Below are 15701 nucleotides of genomic sequence, written 5' to 3' on the forward strand. Positions count from 1 at the left end.
TGATGGGTGCTACAACCCTCTTTAAACACCCCAAAAGGGGACAAGTGTTGATGATAGCATTCCTATAATTCAAGTATATACACAACTTGGAAAACGTCATCTCATAGATCACTTTTGTAGTTTTAGCATTGGTGTTTATGCCTACGACACAAGTCTAAAATATTTGGGCTTTCTGCACTTCTATATCTTGTTCTTCTCTATTGATGTCCCCTTTTGAAGTGATTTCAATATCATATCTTGATATTTGAATATTTGCATATCCAAAAAGGGGAAAAAGGAAAGAGTGTGGTCATTTAGGAGATTATCTTAGTTCCATCTCTTGCTAATATTTTTCATCTTTCAATAGAAACTTGATGAAAATATAATTGGGTGTTTCCTATCTAGGGAGTTTGTAGTGTGTTAAATGCTTTGGAGTTGCTAGTAATTTTAATAAGACGTATATTTGCTTGGTAGTGTGTGCTTGTGCAATGGACGACAATATGGGAAAAGAGAATGGATGATATATACTTATAAAGTGATTGAGAAGGGTTGTGTCTACAACATGGGTTTTAGAGAGGAGATTTTGACAATATTAGAGGATTTGGAATTAGAAGCCCCATGTAAGGACCTCCATAATAATAAAATCAAATTACACAAAATGCACAAATTAAATATTATTTGAACTGACATGCTCAATAAAATAATAAAGACATGTTATTAGATTTTGACATAACATTTGAATACATAAGCCCAATAATTAGGCAAACATTAAGAATCTATTTCCTTTACATGAAGACCATAAGGTCAAAAACAACAAGTATGTAAACTACATAACTGAATCAATCTTGATAGTTACTTTTGCCTTGTGAATTCCACACAAGAACAACACAAACAAGAACATTGATACGGTGCTTTACCACCCAATCTCAAAGCATATGCTTCCTAGGAAAATGTATTATAAAGAATACCCAACCTTGCACAAGGATGCCTAGCAATTCAAAACTAACATGAGTGATGAAATTTGGCACGCATGATATATCTATATTCTAAATGTTGAAAATGTAACGATATCATGATATGATACAGAGAAAGAGAATGAACAATCAAATAGCAAGCATTTACTAATTTCCAATAAGCTTTGACCAAAGCATCTTTTTGAGCCAATTATTGACAAATAAGTTTGAAGTAGAAACTTACCCTTCTCTATTGCTCCATATACGACACCCATCTAACATCACTAAAATACAAATAGATCAAATCTTACAAAAGAATACATGAGCATACAAAAGCAACATTCCAAATGATATCTACATGAAAATTAGGTTCTATTATGATTACCAATTTGATAAAAATCTTTATGATTAAATAAACTAATCATTAAGTACTTCCAAAGATACACTTACTCAAAGTTGGTTCCAATGTTAAATTTACTAGAAGATTAACTCCCATTTCCCAATCTTTGCTATATCCTTATTGTTGGTTTGGTACCTTATACTTTGTTAAAATAAGAGTTTAATTCTACCTAAGTTCAAAAGTAAGAGACAACGTAGTACTACATAACATTATGATTTAATACCCACCTCTTGGCATTCTTTAGCTTAATGCTTTTCTAGAAGTCACACGCCAATAGATTAATGTATATAATTATATAAATACTTCAAGTGTTTTGACATGCATTTGATGTTAAAAATAAAAGAACTTGAAAACAAAGGGACTAAAATGTCCTTAAGATTGCTGTCAATGTGATGAGAATATTTTAATTTGTAATTCAATTGTAAACCCAAGCTAATCAACATTATAATATCATTCACAGAGTATCTCAAGATAAGTGGTTCCATTGAAAGGATTCAAAAGAGGTTAATAAAAGCTCTCTATTATTCTTATGTAGAATAAATAAAATAACGATTTCATCATCTGAAGATCATTCAATCAATTCATTACTAAATAAGGTGTTATGTCTTATAAATAAAATAACAATTTCATCATCTAAAGATCATTCAATCAAATTCATTACTAAATAAGGTGTTATAATCTTATATAAATCTTTCTTATTTTCCACCTTACTTCTTATTCAAGTAATTCAATAATATGATAAACCATAAAAAGACTCCTGTTTATATCCCAACTCATGGATTTTTCCTAAAGTAAAACCTTTCAAAAAGGAAAAGCATATATTTATGCATATCAACTCATATAATTATCTATGATATACTCATTCATATTAAAACTCAAGTACATTAAAGATTAAAAGAAATTTAACCAATATGATTATAATAAAATGAAGTAATACTAAATAGATATACAATAATGAAATTAAAGTCTATATTACCCATATTTACTTATACCTATTGTAGGTATGTTGATTTATCTATTTCTTATAAAATAAATTTAAACTAAAAGTCTATAAATGAATAGCTTAATAACATTTAAACTAATTCAAGTCTATACATATATGCAAAGTTTCTTAGTAGCCCCTATTATGTTGATTACTTTGATAAAATACATATGTATGTAAGTGCGCAAGTTAAACTAATTCTTTGCACCAAGATGCAAAGGTACATGTGAGGAAAAACAGTTTGACATAATGCTTCAAAGAGATCCAAATCTGTGGAAAAATGTTGATTGCAAAATAAGATTATAATGTACTTGACTTCTCCTTGTGTAGACAAGGCATGCAATCTGCATATTAAAATAGCTTTCGAGGCATTTGCATTCAAAATGTGGAATCATAAATATGATATAACAATTGATTCATATTTTCTCTAAATACTATAATGCACAATGCAAAGAGTAAGCAACATAATAACACTCATAATAAACTTTTGAAAAATACAAACAAACACCTTTATAATAAGTATATATTGTATCAATTATAATGTTATATGTTTGCAATTGTAGCAAGGTGCCATGGGAGTATAGTCATTCATAATCAATAGTAAGTAAGCAATTAATCCTTAATTTAATGAAATATATTTGTCGGTTTATTGTATAAGTTAGATTTTGATTGATAAATTTTTTATTAAATTTAAAAATCTAGGTTATTTTAGTATTACAAATAAAGCAATCTAGATTTTAAGTATCTATTGTTTTCTTTGCATCAATATATTAAATGTATATCTTTAGTATTGTAAATTAGTTAATGGAAAGAAAATATAAGTAAATGCATCCAATCATATTTAGATGGTGGATTGTTTTGACGATTACAAAAACATATGGAACTAAAACATGGAAATTTAAAGCCTTACAAAATTAATAGGTACATTTGTGTTGGGCCTAAAAACTTTTATAAACACTCATATAAGACCCCATTGCCAACCATGAGTGCTCATACTTTTTTCAAACAGCCTAGAAGAACTCTAACATTGGTGATGGGTACTCCAACCCTCCTCAAACATCCCAAAAGGAGACAAGTGTTGATGATAAGCACTCCTACAATTCAAGGACATACAACTTAGAAAATGCCCCTCATAGGTCACATTTGTAGTTTTAACATTGGTGTTTATGCCTATGGAAGAACTCTACTATATTTAGGGCTTCTACACCTCTATATCTTGTTCTTCCCTATTGATGTCCACTTTTGAAGTGCTTTCAATATCTTATCTTGATATTTGAATATTTTCAAATCTACATAGGAGAAAAGGAAAGAGTGTGGCCATTGAAAATATTGTCTTAGTTTGTTCCCTTGCTAATATTTTTCAACTTGAACAATAAAACCTTGATGAAAATATAAATGGTTGTTTCCTATCTAGGGTGTTTGTAGTTGTGCAAGTCTTTGGAGTTGCTAGTAATTATAATAAGATGCCTATTTACTTGGTGGTGTGTGCCTATGTAGTAGAGGAAAAAATATGGGAAATGAGAATTCATGACATGTTTAGAAAGTGAGAGAAGGGTTGAGTTTACAACATGGGCTTTGGAGAGAAGATTTAGGCAACAAAGGAGGATTTGGAATTAGAAGCTCCAATGGGTATAGTGGAGGAATAAAGGTAATAAATGAATCCTATAATGAAGGGAAGGGAAGAAGATCACAAATGGTGCTAAAAAAATAGAGTATCTTTAAGTTTCAACCATGGGAAGAGTAGATTTATGATAGAGATTTGAAAACATAGCATGACCTCTTAAGGGAAAAACTTAGTATGGAGATAATGTGTAAAGTGAATGAGATGTGTATTATGCTCAAGTGAAATTGATTAGATATTTTATTTGTGCCCAAGTTATAATACCCATTGGAAAACATATTAGGGCATCTTAAAATCTATATGTTTTGGCTCATTTAAAATTAAACATTTCTAAAGTTCAAGACCTAAACATGAGAGATACAACTACAATGGTGTATAAGACCAACATTTTCACACATTAAGCTATTAATTTTTTGATTTTAGTCTAATACATTAAGGATAACTTTTAGCGATTGAAAAAAGGTTTAGATGTGGCTATAAAAAATTTACAAGTGATAGTTTTTAGCTAGGGAATGAGGAAAATGATTCCTAACATTTATTTTGGGATGGACACCAAAATACATGTAGAAATACATAGTGGAGATTACAAAGAAGAAAATCTCTAACCTTACATTTTGCTCCCACTTTAGTGGGAGAATAGGTGAAGAAGTATATGGAATCAAATTAAAGTAAATCACATTTAATGATTTATTTAAATATATAAATAATATTACAAAATGAAATCTACAGAATAGCTCACACCCTCTTATTCTCTATTAAATTTTCTTCCTAAAATATAGGGATATTTTTTCTTTACTAGTCTAAACATGCAAAATAGGAATCAAACCCAATTTCATCAACATGACTCCTCTCATGAGGATGATGTCTCTTCTTGGGAGGAAGTTGTGGCCCTCACTACTGCTGAAGTTTTTGATCCTCCTATTGTGGCCTCCTATGTTCCTGAGGCCCCCACCCCAACTTCTCCTATTTTGCAGCCATGTTCTACTCTTGCTGGACCTGCTTTTGGTGTTGTTTTATCACAACTTGCTGTTGTTTTGCAACAACATCCCGTTGTTTTGCAAAAACCTCCCGATGTTATGTTAGAACACTTTGTTAACACTACTAATTATAGCCCTATGGGGTCCCTCCCGATTGATCTCTCTTTGGATGGTCCTAATGACAACATCGCCTGGACAATGGTTTCTAACAAGCGGAAGGGGAAGTCTTCTCCCCTCCCCCAAAACCCCCTATGTCTGGGTTTGGGCGTCTCTCGCCTTCCTTGATTGAGGTTTTGGGTGTTATCCATTTTGACAGGGTTTTCTTTGGCCCATCTGACTATGTTTTAACATCATGTTTTTGGTGTTGTTTGTTTGAGGCTGATAGTCTTTGACTATGTAAAGGGTCAATGTCCTAGTTAACACTGCTTTAATAATAAAAAAACATTCATTGGAGAACAAACAATTAGGCTCAGCTTTAGTCCCTTAGGAGACCTAACACTTGGTTTGATTATTCTCTTTTTATTGTTGATGATGTTAGGAACCGGGAAGGACAACTGAGAGGGGGGGGGGTGAATAAGTTGTGAAACAGTTGTCAATAAATTATAATCCAAATGCAAATTATTCCAACTTAAACTTAGTGCCGGTAAACCAAATTTAAATACTGGTAAGATAGATTAACAATTATAATAGTACCGGTATAACTTAATGCATGAAACAGAAAGAGAAACAACATCCACAACACATGACACAAAGATTTTGACGTGGAAACCCTGTAAGGGGAAAAACAACAGTGGGAAACCTTACCCACAATCAGATGATACTACTGCAAATAGTAAGTGTATACAAATGGGGCCTGCACATGCAGAGAGGCCAACCGCCTAGAGCTCACTGCTCAATCACAAAATAGGATTCACACTGACTATACAATTGGATGGTTAAATCCAATAACAATGTATTGCTTCAGAATAGCATCTGCAATGCTGGATTCGGTACCGGTTTAAGCTCTGAACATGAGTACCAAACACCTTCATAACCTTCCTTCAACCTTCAGCTAATGTCTGCGTGATTCACACAAGGATCTGCTTATTTTCACTCTTCAATATTCGCACACACTCATAATGATCGATCTTCAATAAGATCTTACAATCATTTATACAAAACCTAAGACCTATACATGAGGTCAGCTAACTAAAGATATTGCAATTAAATCAATTACAAATAAGTCTTGATGCGATACAATATGTCGGCTCGATGCATTTACCACATTATCCAATCAATAAACCATTTCCAAGACGTGCCGTGCTGATCTGGAATAGATATCATGTACCGATCCATAACCTAGACCTATCTGCCGGTTAAGACAAATATGTCAACCCGATTAGACCAATAAACAAAACACCAAATCCAAACATCCAATCTATGTCTTCGACATAACCAAATGATCTCCAGATGATACTAAGTTATCATCATTGCTGGTGAACAATATAATCTACTGGTGAAGCATATACCGGTGACTGTGCATAAGCCACTAACCATACAATGTGCCGGTTAAACAATAAACCAATATAACCATAGTGCCAAATCAATAATGTAGATCTCCAAGAAGATAAGTGTTGACATCAATGACAAAACCAATGCAACACATGACAAAGTCATCCATAATACAAATAAATGATTGGATAATAGTATAGATATGAAAATGCAAGAACTATGTTAAAGATGTAACATTAAAAATAATCAACATAAATAGACAAATACAAATTTGAGAATCAACTAATATGTACAAAACTGGAAATGAAGTGTAGAGAGGCTCTTGTGACAATAAACAAAGCTTAAAATCGTGACTCTATAGCCAGGTGTCATAGTCTTGACATGTGTCCATATGTAAATAGGTGTCGAAACCGACCTCAGGAGCCTCCAAACTATCTTCTTATCAAAATTTAGGTCAAATCACTAGGACTATGGTGCTAGGCACCATAGACCAGGTGGACTAGGGTGCTAGGCACCGTATACCATGCCTTTTCTGCTAAATTTGGTCTACTAGCCTCTGCTTTTATCTTCACTATGCTCCTGTACCTACAGAATGAGTCTAGAACATGCTCCTAATCTTACTAATGCACAAAAGAAGAGGAAAATGGTGTTGGGATGTATAGGGGCTTGCCCAACTCATACCCTAGGTAGGTGATGACCTCCACTACAACAATGATGAAAAGAAAGATTACCCTTGGTAAGGTAGAGGCTAAATATAAAGGAAATGGTGAAATGAAATGATTATACCTTTGATTTATGATGCAATGATCTTTAGATAAGCCCTCTAAGTGTTGATGCAATAACATGATAAACCATAACAAAATCTATCTTGAAAACATATTGGAAGACAACCTATTGTAGTTTGATTCTCATTGTACCCAGTTATGCTCTTGAATGAAGAATATTTGCTCTTGAATTGGAATGAAATCCAATGTAAGGGTGAATATGATAATAATGAATTAGGAATGATGTCTTGTATAGGTTTCTCAAGGTATTTTTTCATGTAGGAAGACTTTCAATGGTCATATCTAAATTTTGAGACTAGATTCCACAATAATAAGGCCAACATGTTAATCTCCAAAATTTTAGCAAAAAAGTATCAATCACTATTCACTTTTGAACAATGACCCAACAAAATAGGCCCCACTTTTAGGGTAAGTGCTCCAAGATGGGGGACCAAAAAGGGGCCTTAAGATTCTATTCTTTTTTTTGAAATCAACAAAGTCTAAACTTTGACGAGAAATTGAAGATGGTCACACTCAAAATTTGAAGATGCAAATTTAATAAGAGTTTTAAAGTTTAAAATCTACTTTCTAAACTGCTAATTTTTTTTTTAAAATGGTGGAGATAAAGGGTTTCAAAAAGGGAGGCCACACAAAGTGGTCCTATTTTTTTCAAAAAAATATGACATAGCGTTTGTTGTGCCCCACCCTAAAATGTTAACTATTTTTTAGAATTTCAAACATTTCTCGTGTGAGAAATTAGCTAATACCATGTACTTTATGTCAAATTTTCTAGCTAATTTTTAAAAGAATATATTAGTTTTTGAAGTGGACACATCCTGAAAAATAGAAATTTGAGCATGCTCCCCACTAAAAATTTGGAAAACTAATCGCTTTTTTTTCAATAAATGTAGAATGGTCTCCAATTTAAAAAAAAATGCAATTTGTTTCAAAATTTGATTTGTAAAAAACTATAACCAAAATAGCACATGTTGGTTTTTGACAAAAAATGAACACACCAACAAAATAAATTAAAGATTGAAAATCTTAACCTAATCAAAACATGAAAAAAATTATATGGTTATATTGCTAAGAGAGAGCTTAACATCATCATGGTATCTTTTTATTTGAATTGAAACATATGCAAACCTAATGGATAACATGACCCAAAATATGTGAATTTTTTTAATCTAAATTTAAAAATACATGTCTTGAGCATGAAATGTGTTGAGAAAAATGGTGTCTCAACCTTGCATTTATGTGAGGTTACTATTTATAGTAAGTTTTCATTTGAGCACGAAATGGTGCGAAACTCTCCCTGAAGCTTCTGGTTGGCTAGATAAGCATTCCGGTAAAGTTTCGTCGCAAGGTCACAGCTAGTTTTGAAGATATTAAAGTTTTCGTCTTGGAGGGGTGCAATAAAATGTTTAAACTTAATTTTGGGGACTTTAGAGGCTCCTAAATGCCCTAAAAAGTGGCCGTAACCGGCAAAGTGGGTTACGAGGTGATAAAGCACTTCGCGAGCTTTCCGGCGCTTCAAACGGTTCGTCAATCGGACACCCGGTTCTCAAGTTATGGCCTCCGGAAGTTTGTACTCCTGAAATAGGAAAAATAATTTGTATCGGATACATAAATGAGTGGTAAAAGGGAGCGACACGTGTTGATGTGTGCTTTAACATGTCATAGGGCATCTAGAAGGGAGATAAGGTCGGCTACACTTTATTGGGTGGTTTTAGCCCATGGTTTTGTAATACCGTTTGACGGTTTCTTGTATTGTATCTCCTATTTATGAGGTGTGAGAGATAGAGGTTGTGTGTAAGAGTCTTATGGCTATTGAGTTGCCTCTGAATCTCTGATTAATGGTACTCCTGTGAAGAGCTTGCTCTGCAAGTATGTTGTAATCTGTTTTGATTGCTGAATAAAATATTGAGCTTCTTTTGGAGTGTGGGGTTTTTCTCCCGAAAGGGTTTTCCCCACGTAAATCATTGTGTTGTGGTATGATTGTTATTATATCTACTTCTATTTTCTGTAACTGTTGTAATGATCTGAAAAAGTTTTGCATTACCCTCCTCTCAAGGTTAGTGTAGGAAGTTGTTTCCGCTACTTAGCTTCCTTACAAAATGGTCATCCAACCCAAAGGGTTGGTATTTGCCAATGCAAATCATTTGGTGGGTGCCAAATATAGCACTCACCAATTTCAAAAAACACATTTTTTATATTTGGTGCATGCCAAATGGTTTGCATTAGAAAATTCTCTCTCTCCCACCCTCTCTACCCCACCTTCCCTCCTTATCCCCATCTCTCTCTCTCTCTCTCTCTCTCTCTCTCTCTCTCCATTCTCTTGATCACTACCTATCCAGGCTCCCATCCTCTCTCTCCCTATCTCTAGGTTTCTCCCTCCCTTCCTCTTTACCTCACTACTCCCTCCCTATCTCATTACTCACCTCTCCATTCCCTTAAATCTCTCTCACCTCTATCTATGTCCCCTAGGTCTCTATCCTGAGGCTCTAGGTCTTTCAATTCTATCTCTCCCCTCTCTAGTTATTTCCCTCCCTCTCCACTTCTCTCCACCTCCTTATGTATCTTTCTCTCTTTGTGAACTTCTCTATCTTCCTCACCTCTCTACCTCTCCCCTCTTTAGGTCTTTAAATTACTCCCTATCTACCTCTTCCTCCCTCCCAACCCATCTCTTTCTCTTTGTTCTTTTTTTTCTCATATTATCTCCGCCTCCCCTCTCTTGATCATCACCTATCCCTCCCTTGTATATGGTTTAGGGAATAGGGTGTAGAATATAGGATTTAGGCTATAGGGTTGAGGTTATAGGGTTTAGGGTTGAGGATATTGGTATAGGGTTCAAGATGATGGTACAAGGTTTATGGTACATAAGGTTGAGGATATTGCTCATATTGATACTTTCCTATATATCTCCCTCCCCCTCTGCCTCTCTTCTCTCTCTCATGTGTCTCTCCCCTCCTCATATCTCTCCCTCCCTCTCTTAATCCCCCCCCTTCTCTCTCCCCCACCTCTAGGTCTCTCCCTCCGTCCCTCTCCATCTATTTATTATTTCCCATCTCTCTCTACTCCCTTCTCCCTATGGGTAAGTGCACCAAGATGGTGAACAGAAAAGTGGCCACATGCCAAAAAAAAACAAAATTTTTCATAACCCGTACGGGTTCTAAAATTTGAAAAACATGCTAGGCTTGGTAACACCAAGCCTAGAGAAAAAACAATTAAAAAAACCAAAAGTTCCTTAAAACCCGTACGGGTTTTGAGGAACATTTTTTTTAAATAAAAAAATTTAAAGTTTCTCAAAACCCGTATGGGTTTTGAGAAACATATTTCTTTTGTTTAGGCCACGGGTTTTGGCCATTTTCAACGCCAAAACCCATGGAACAACAGCAAGGAGAAACCAAAAAAAGCATCGAACCCGCACGTGTTTGCAACAATTTTTTATTTTCCCATCATCAAAAGCAATTTTCAACAATGGCACCCTGTCGAACAGGTAAGATTTGTTTTGTTTGATTATTTTTCTTTGCATTTTAATTAAATTAGGGTTTTTTAATTGATTTAAGTTTTGTTTTTATTAATTTGATGTCAAATTCTTCAAGAAATCCCCAAAAATGAAATAGACAACAAAGACCTCCTCCTGCACAAGCAACACAAGAAAACCCTGTTAACATTGCACAAGAGCAACAAGAAAACCCTCAAAATCTTGAAAATGCTGCTCCTCAACAACCACCACCACCCCGAAACCCTCCAAGTCCTCCATTAGATCATGTAGATGCCACACAAGAGGATCTCATCAATCGCCTTACACAAAATAGTGCCCAAATTTCTATATTGGTGAATAGGTTGAGGACCTCTAAGCTTGAGCACCACTCAACCCTTGCCAAAACACTAGAAACAATGGCTAATAGTGCAAATGAGGTATCTAGGGAGGTTACGAAATGGGGTTCATGGAGGGATAGATGTCGAACATTTTATGCGGATGGGTTGTCATATGATCAAGTGAAGAAAAAGGGCATAGTTAAAGCTAGCATATGTGCTCTTTTCACCGATCCTGTTACCAGTAACAACCTAGAACTAAATATGACTCGGTTTCCTATACATTGGTGTGTTCATGCTAGGTGAAAGATGCTTTTTGGGATAGGTGGTATATGGTCTTTGACCAACCACCTTGTAATAATTGGGAGGTGCCTCTATATTTTTTGAGAAAGTTGTATTGTGAGTTTATCCTCGGCAAGAAGCCGAATTACTTTGACATCCGACAATTTCAGGGTAGAGGGAGAGGCTCTGCGCAGGATAGACCTGGGGCCCATAGGGTGGTAGATCCACAACATAGGAGGCGTACAGCTCCTAAACCCATGGTTCATGTCACTGTCCCTATATCCTTGAAGGAGTCTATGGAATTACAGACTCTTTAGGCAGCTGCATCATTGACTGATGTCATTGTTCAGCACGGGACACAGCTGGTCGGAGTAGAGGATGTACTAGCACCTACAACACCTCCTTCATCAGTGACACCTCCTTCATCAGTAGCACCTCCTTCCTCAGTGACACCTCCTTCATCAACATCATCTCATGCATCATTTGGCATGAGCCAGCCCATTCAACATATGTGCCCCACCTACCAGGGTGTATGTTCTGGTGTAGACACTGACGCAGACGAGGATGGTGGGACATCTCATTCGTGTACATGTTGCGGGAGTAGATGCCATGCTTCCACTGCAGAGGATATGGCCCTCATCGACGAACTGTTCAATATGTTGTACCCTCTCTATTAGACACAGGTGCGTTTAATTCTATTTAGGACATGTTATCAATTAAGTGACTAAATCTTATAAAAAGAAATGAATTTTTATTTTTAGAACAATTTAAAGTGACATATAAATAAAATGCATTGTAGGGTGCAACAAGTGGTGGGAGTACACCACATACTGTTCAGTCGACTCCACGGTCACGAGTAGTTTCGCCACTAGAGGTAAAGATTTGTAAATTTGTTAAAAATATAATAATACATTGGATTCAAAATATATTTTGTTAATTATATGTATCATTACTTGATATTTTGTAGGGCTTATCAGTGGCTGAGATGTCCCAAGTTGATGATATCACGCTTTCAGCCATTGACTTTGGTCAAGATAGCTATGCGGTACCATTTAGATTTATATATTTTTTACTTAAGTGATATATTAAATACATGCTCTTTTCCCTTATGTTAATTTTTTTCCATTAGTTTACCCCACCTGCCTCGAGGACATCTCATGTGAGAAAGCCATCCTCTAGCACTCTGAGGCAGAAAAAGATATCCTCTCGGACACCCAAACGACAGAAGGTAATTCACTACAATTTAAATTCAATTGTTGAAATGTATTATGATTAAACATGTATATGTAGATATTGATAAATGCACTTAATTTATTTTTTCTATATATAGAAACATATGGGGTTTATGGAATTAATGAATGCACCTGATGTCGATGAGGTTCAACAGAGGGAAGAGGTGATATCTTCATATTCACTTTGGATTGCATTCTTGCTTGTTCAAAATAACTAAATCCTTTTATGTCTATATCATATGTTATCATTTTTCATACAGGAAATGGTAATAGCTGCATCAGATTTGACAAGGCCTCCTAAGGTTATAGGAGAACTATACGAGACTTCGGTGTTCATTTTTTCTACATATGTTAAAAATATTTGTTTTATCTAGTTTGTCAACAACTTTGGGTTATTAACTTGTATGATTGTCTTTAAACTGTTACAGGCTCCTTGCAAACTTTCTACTGTTATTCTACCATTCCATTTTAGTAGAAGTCCTACACGTATATTATGGGATCCAACACGACCAAGGAAAAAGGTATGTCTGTCTTAGACCAACTCCTTTTCACTAAGTGCACAACGGAGTTGAAACCGTCTAGTTAACTCCTTTTAGATCACTTACCATGGATATAGGAAATGGTCGTAACTGATTCATCTGCGACTTGGCCTTCTATGACCACAACACATCCATCTGAGGCTCCGGTATGCTTTAGTTTTTTAGTCTATTCATTTTTAGTTATTATGTGTTATTTGACATATATGTCATTAACATGTATTAATGTTGTTTTACCAGTTACAGCCTCCTGCAAGATATCCCACAGATCCTCAGCCTCACCAAATTGTAGAAGACAAAGATGAGGTAATCAACATTTCAACTTCAAACAATTTAGAGTTCAGTATTTAGTTATTTTGATGTTATACTGAGAAAATATATCTGATTAGACATTTGAATTGTCCTTTTGCAGCCACGTACTGCTTTGAAGAGGGTCGATTTTGATGATCCGCCACAGTCATAGATACGGATAGAGACATATAGTTATATTTGTGGTCATTGAAGGGCCAGTTTTTTATATATTCGACATTTGTATATGTATATATCGACTTTGACAGACATGGCACATGCCACATTTTTGTAACTATTATTGATTTGGCATCTATGCCATTTTTTGATATATGTACATGATTATTGTTCATTTTGATATATATGAAATTTGATATTCGATCCAATTTGTTCATTGATACATATGAAACATGATATTCCTGAAACTTAGTTATTTGCTATTGAAATGTGATCAAATTTGTTAGTTGTGTATATGTCTTGAAATGTGATCCAATTTGTTCATTACTTGTAACTCATATGGCGTATACTTTTAAACTATCTATTGCTCATATTGTGTATACCCAAGTACTGATACCGGTAATGTTGATATTCTGTATTTTGATTGAGTGAATTTGCTTTGAGTCCTTCATGCGTGAAGAGATTGGAGTGAAGTTATTATTTCATAAACTTGTGCTTATGGAGTGAAGTTCATCATTTCAAGAACCAATTAAGACATTTCATGCTTAAGTTCATCATTTCATGCTTATGGAGTGAAGTTCATCATCTCATCACCTATAAAAGAAGAGTTGAAGCACTTAGTGAAGTTCATCATTTCATCATTTCATCACTTAGTGAAGTTCTTCTTGTCGTGGGAACGAATTGTCAGTGCGAGCATGTCCAGGTGGCCGGGTTTACGCTAGGCATTCCCTTGTCTCACTCCCCAAGGTGTCCAATCGTTACGAGCCACCTCGTAGCGACGTTTCCCTTGAGCGCCCAAAGCGGAAAAAATGATCAAACTTTGACGTAGCCTAACTCGGAGACCGTGGCACTTATGGATGATCCATTTGAACCTATGGGGTCATGTTATCACTTCCTACAAAATCCTATCTCGGTTTCGAGCAACTCCATTTCGTTTTCTTGTGGTGAGATTTTTTCTGTCAGATCAAAAACCGTCAGTGAGAGGTGGCAAAATAGTGCATATTTCGTTCTGCTTGTCGTGGGAACGAACCGTTAGCGCGAGCGCATCCGGGTGGCCGGGTTTACACTAGATGTGCTCTTGTCTTGCTCCCCAAGACGTTTGATCATTACGAGCCACCTCATAGCGACGTTTTCCCTTGAGCGCCCAAAGTGGAAAAAATGGTCAAACTTTGACATAGCCTAACTTGGAGACCGTGGCACTTATGGATGATCCGTTTGAACCTATGGGGTTGTGTTATTGCTGCCTACAAAATCCTATCTCAGTTTTAGGTAACTCCATTTCGTTTTCTTGTGGTGAGATTTTTTCTGTCGCATCAAAAACTATCAGTGAGAGGTGGCAAAATAGTGCATCTTTCGTTCTGCTTGTCGTGGGAATGAACCGTTAGCGCGAGCGTGTCCGGGTGGCCGGGTTTACACTAGGTGTGCCTTTGTCTTGCTCCCCAAGATGTCCGATCGTTACGAGCCACCTCGTAGCGACGTTTTCCCTTGAGCACCCAAAGCAGAAAAAACAGTCAAACTTTGATGTAGCCTAACTCGGAGACCGTGGCACTTATGGACGATCCATTTGAACCTATTGGGTCATGTTATCTCTGCCTACAAAATCCTATCTCAATTTTGGGCAACTCCATTTCATTTTCTTGTGGTGAGATTTTTTCTGTCGCATCAAAAACTATCAGTGAGAGGTGGCAAAATAGTGCATCTTTCGTTTTTCTTGTTGTGGGAATGAACCATCAGCATGAGCACGTCTGGGTGGCCGGGTTTATGCTAGGTGTTCCCTTGTCTTTCTCCCCAAGGTGTTCGATCGTTATGAGCCACCTCGTAGCGACGTTTTCCCTTGAGCGCCCAAAGCGAAAAAAATGGTCAAACTTTGACGTAGCCTAACTCGGAGACCGTGGCACTTATGGACAATCCATTTGAACCTATGGGGTTGTGTTATTGCTGCCTACAAAATACTATCTTAGTTTCGGGCAACTCCATTTCATTTTCTTGTGGTGAGATTTTTTCTGTCACATCAAAAACCGTTAGTGAGAGGTGGCAAAATAGTGCATCTTTTGTTCTGCTTGTCGTGGGAACGAACCGTCAGCGCGAACGCATCTGGGTGGCTGGGTTTATACTAGGTGTGCTCTTGTCTCACTCCCCAAGGCGTCCGATCGTTACGAGCCACCTCGTAGCGACGTTTTCCCTTGAGCGCCCAAAG

The sequence above is a fragment of the Cryptomeria japonica genome, chromosome 1, assembly GCF_030272615.1.
Source record: "Cryptomeria japonica chromosome 1, Sugi_1.0, whole genome shotgun sequence".
NCBI classification, from domain to species: Eukaryota; Viridiplantae; Streptophyta; class Pinopsida; order Cupressales; family Cupressaceae; genus Cryptomeria; species Cryptomeria japonica.